This window comes from Brassica oleracea, chromosome C9, assembly GCF_000695525.1.
Source record: "Brassica oleracea var. oleracea cultivar TO1000 chromosome C9, BOL, whole genome shotgun sequence".
NCBI classification, from domain to species: Eukaryota; Viridiplantae; Streptophyta; class Magnoliopsida; order Brassicales; family Brassicaceae; genus Brassica; species Brassica oleracea.
In genome coordinates this window covers 6,884,400-6,889,883 of record NC_027756.1, presented here as the reverse complement: position 1 = coordinate 6,889,883, position 5,484 = coordinate 6,884,400, and the positions used below count along the sequence as shown (strand labels likewise).

Here is a 5,484-nt window from a genome sequence, read left to right as displayed (position 1 = left end):
CTTAAGTCTAGATAGCAATTCTAAGCAAGTTCTTTTCCAAGACAAAAGCTCATTTACTCTCATTGATCAAACAACAAATTCTTTTGGTTTGTGTCAATCAAGCAATCATTAAGAACAGATCATTCAACTTTCTAAACTCCCTAACATCAAATCCCTTTGGTAGAGTAAGTTAAGAGCATGTTGAGTTGGCTCAGACATTTCATCGAACACCTTCCAGACAATGAAATGTCTAGAGTTCTAATCTAAAATGGCCAACTCTAGATTAGCGTTAAGATCACTCAATCAAGCAAGGAAACATATTAATCTACTATAAAACATTCTAGATCATCACTTAATCATCCTAGCCCATGAATCCAAAGATGACTACTCACTCATTATCATGGTAGACACTAAATCATTAGTTGATCTAAGTCTAAACATGATTAATGATCAAAGCAATCAAGTAAACACAAGAGAAATTGATCAAGATTAGATCTTTCACCTAAAGGTGACTTTTTGATTAGATAAAAAACAAGATAAGATCCTAAGATTAGGTCTGAGAAACATTTATAGTAGCTTAAAATTGAACCGGGTTAACCCAACAAACCTTGATTAACCCAAACACAAATGGGTAAATATCTGGTCAAACTCGGAAATGTTGACTTTCTGGACACGCATCGGCTGGGTGAAACCGCTCCACTAGGCCGCTGGGACACTCGCAGCGGCTTCCTTGCTTCGTCTTCTGGCCGCTGCGACAAGTACGTATGCGGCATGGAGTGGGGTATTTCTCCAGCGGCTTCAGCATAGCGCTGCAAAAGGCCGCTCCAACACTTGGTCTCCGTTTCACGAACGCTTGCAGCGGCTTCTCGATGGGGTCACAAGGCCACTGGGAGTGTTACACGACCGCTGGGACACTTGGGAACTCGTCTTATTCACTATTCTTGTCTCTAAACCATCTCCAAAGGTTCCAAACTCACCAAATAGCATCTTCATCACCTAATAGAAACAAATGTATATATGCAATGCACTTAAATCTACTCTAAATGCATCTAAATGGACAAATTGAAAACTAAAATGATTGCTAAAACTATGCAAATACACAAGATATCATCGGCCGGTCCGGTTTTCATAACATGAATTTTTCACATAAGATCAAATATCCAATTTTAATATTTATATCCAAAATTTATTCTGGAACGTATAGATATCCGAAAATACTGATATCAACGGGACAAAAGGCATTACAAGTACCATAAATTTCTGGAAATTTGTTCCACTCCCACCTTTTTAGCTTCAGACATTACATGTGGGTTGTAATTTTCGTTTTTTGTCAACACATTGAGGTCGGTTAATATCCCCAAATCACAACCTCATAAAAAGCGATCTATCTATCTACAAGAAGGAAAAGCAGTGGATCATAACAAATTTCCATAAAGAATCTGAAGTTATCCATCTGTAGGAGATCAGTGAGGGCCAGTGTTGTGGAGGAAGAATCTAAGCCATTAAACCTGAGCCATAGCAACTCAGCTATATCGCAGCTGACAAAAAAAGACCAATTAATTAGTTATCCATCTGTCATTTGGAATACATAGATAGCTGGCTCTTAGTAACTGACTAAAAGTATTAGGAACAATGCCGGCGGGAGGTAATTTATAAAAAAGTTAAATTCCTCTATTTAGTTGTTCATAGTAACTATCCTATTGTGCTGCCCTCTCTCTTTCAAAATAAAACATATTTTAAAATTTTCACATATATTAAAAAATATATTATTAAATTTTAATTATAAATACATAGTTTTGTGATTTTTCTTTTTTATAAATCTAAGCCAGTAAAAAATTAAAAAAAATGCAATCAATGTTTTTGAAATTTCAAGTGATCATTATTATTGATAAAAATACATTGAAAATACAAAAATATATATTTTGAAACAATTTTTTTTAACATGCACTATTATGGAACAACGCAGTATTATTTAGTATTTAAACCATCTCCAATAGAACACTATTACTTTCTCTATATTTTACACTAAAATATAGTAACTTTATTATAGAGTTGAATTTACTCCAATGGTTCAATCTATAATAGAGTTACATTATAATAGAGTGAAATATAGAGAAATGTTGTTTTTCACTCTATATTTGGAGTAAAAAAACAACATTCCTTTATATTTTACTCAACTATACAGTAAATTATTGTAGCAAATTTAACTATATAATAGAGTTACTCTATTTTAGTGTAAAATATAGAGGAAAAAATAGTGTTCCATTAGAGATGTATGTAATAAGAATAGATATCAAATAGACTTAAAACAAGTTGCGCTGCCTGGCAAAGTTCTCGTCCGGTTAGGTGTGCTAACGAGGAGGTCATAATTGATGAGTCAACTCACTGAATTTCAAAAACTTTGCAAAAGTTAAATTTTTAGTGCTAAATCACAGAAGCGGTCCTGGACAATGCCTAACGAAACATTAGTCTTAGATTCTCAAAATTTTTAGAAAAAATTACGTAGAAAAAAATTCCAAAAAAAAACTGTTTTAGATCTCCAAATTGACCAAAAAAAATTTTAGCTTACATTTTATAAAAATCGCCTACAGCCCCTAAATTTCGGGGCCCCCCTGCTAAATCATAGTTTATGTTACAGATATACTATATTTGGATAAAATCCATGTAAATGCTGTGAAATCTTGAAAATTAAAAGTGTAAACGTGATACATTGGTTCCGTAAATCGCAGATAAAAAGTCGAAGAAAAAGTAAATTTAAAGCACATTGCTTTAACACATCGAACCCATTATCTGAGACACTTATGACGAGACTGTAACGATTAGACCATTTGCCTTCGTGATATATGTCGCATATTTATTGCTAGCGGTGGGCGTTCGGGTATCCATTCGGACTCTGTTCGAATCTAATCGAGTTTCGAATTTTCGGGTTTAAAGATTTCAGCCTCATTCGGGTATTTCTAAATTTCAGTTCGGGTTCGGTTCGGATCTTTGCGGATTCGGTTCGGGTTCGGATAACCCATTTAAATTATTTTTAAAATTTTAATATTCATTATATACTTAAATTTTTTCAAAATCTATAAATCAAAATAATATATTACATATAAATTTGTATAATATATGTCAAAATACCTAAAATTAACATATAAATTGGTTTGATTTAAATATTTGGATAGAAAATCAATAGATATTTCAAACATTTTGGTGTTTTGAATATATTTTAGCTATTTTAGACATTTACTTTTGACTATTTATGTATATTTTCAAGTATTTTAGACAACTTTAAATTATCTTATATATTTTGAATTTTTTAATATATATTAAATCTAAAAATAAATAATATATTTAGGTATATAAATCTATTTCGGTTACATTCGGGTACCCGAGATACTTCGGTTCGGGTCGGGTTCGGTTTCGATTCTTTAGATACCAAAATTTTGAACCCGTTAGGATATTTAATCAATTTTGGTTCGGGTTTGATACTATTTTTTCGGATCGGATTCGGTTCGGTTCTTCATCATTTATTGCATACACTATTTATATATTAAATATATAAGAAAATATCTGACTAATCTCCGCTTAGTTTCCTACTGTATTAGTTATTTAGAAAGTATTACACTAAAAGACAGTTTTCTAGTTTCTAATTACAGTTTGAGTCGGTTCTTGCTAAAGTAAAAGAAACACACACATGTAATATCTCCTCTGTACCCTCAGACCAAACTAACATTATTATAATAATTAAATATCTGTTTTATAAACAATGATTTGACTTATATCTACAACAGTTTACAGCCGTTGGATTTACTTTTATAGATTGTAATTGACAGCCTAAATTACATTTTTCATCCCACAATAACTCACTATTTTTCTCACCGACCCACATATCTCGTCTCTTCCTTATCAAATTTGTGTTCATCTTTCTAACCCAAATTTTCTTTCATCTTCGACATTGATAACAATCTTTACATCAGCTTATATGACATATGCCTCATCTCGTCTTCTTCCTCCGTCGCTGGGAAATTCATTATGTTAATCATCTCCGCCTCACTCGCTCAGGTTCATGATTAACCGTTTCATAATTCTTTGTGCTGCTTTGAGTTTGTTAACCGCTTCAAACTATACTACTCCGCTGGTCAAAGCTTTCGCCTTGTCAACGCCGCTTGAATCAATCGGGTATCCAGACTAACTCAAGCCAGAGCCGAACCAAATGTCAAATTTAGTTGTCTACAACTTTGTTATGAATAATGATACTTATTTCATTTTTTCCTGAATCATCATATACCATCGGAAAGAGGAGAAGAAGATGGTGCCAAAGAATATTTCCCTCATCTGTACAAGACTCGTGTTTTTCTACAACGTGATGTTTGTCCACAGTAAGGAAGCCATTGCAACCCAATAAACAAGAAATCATATGGAAGATGATGATATTTTCTCCAATTCTTTGTACTATATTTTACATGTTTTTATCATTCGAGCCTATGTTGCTGATGTAATTAATACTTAGCTAAATTGATATTTTTCTGCTTTGAGAGAGAATGTGTATCAGACTTTTTCACATTCGGTGTACACCTGAAAACTATCATATGTTGTATATATGTACACCAGTCCTGGTCAGTTTTGCTGTACTCGTGTACACTTTGAAAATTTACTATGGTTAGTTAATCTTATGTAAATATTATGCAATACATGTGCAAATGTACAATAATCTGATTCACACAAATAGTGTACACATGTGTTACTGTCCATATGGATGTATCTTTTACAAATGTACATATATACAACAATTTCATAATGTACATGTGTACACCTAAATGCAGTCAATCATGCTCTACATATAGGTGTACACATGTACGTATCTTTCCAACACAGCACACAACAATAGGTAGTCAACTCTAATACACGTTCAATTGTTTGCTTGGGTAAATGTTTGCCACAAATAGCCTCTACGAATTGGTGAATTCAGTTAACAATTCATCTCACCAACACAAACCCCTAAAACATCCAACATCAATTTTACCATACATTCGTCTACCGCAAAGAACCTCCTGCAAAACTGCATCATGTCCTCGAGATTAACCGCCGCTTTTGAACCTAAATCCAGAGCAGACCTAGCTCGATTGTCATTCTTCCCATAGCATACAATTAGACCTTTTCTGCAAACTGATTCTTCCAATCGAACCCTATACAGTTAGGAGGACAATGATGTCGCTCCAGTAACGTCAATCTCAACAATACAAAGATGACAAGCATTTCCACCAAAGACAAGCATCTCCACCAACAAAAGCAAAGACATAGATAAAAAAGACACAAAGAAGGAGAAGGAGGAACCACAAGTTTACCAAACAAGCTCTTGACTTTTGTTATAGTGAGAGAAAATAAGTAAGAGCATGAACATGTTCTTAGCCAAAAAGAGGAGGATGAGATTTGATTTTATCCAAAAAATTAAGTAGAAAGAAGACAAAGATAACAAATAATGGGACCCATAATATTTGAAGTTGACATGCATTT

The 5,484-nt window shown here is 33.3% G+C and overlaps 1 long non-coding RNA gene across 1 annotated transcript; it reads left to right on the top strand.

The window, feature by feature from the left end:
* Positions 1–3,814: 3,814 nt before the first annotated feature.
* LOC106316996 lies at positions 3,815–4,569 on the top strand. Its single transcript, XR_001265027.1, has 2 exons — positions 3,815–4,149; positions 4,269–4,569. It is a non-coding gene; the product is annotated as an uncharacterized LOC106316996 (long non-coding RNA).
* The last annotated feature ends 915 nt before the right edge of the window (positions 4,570–5,484 follow it).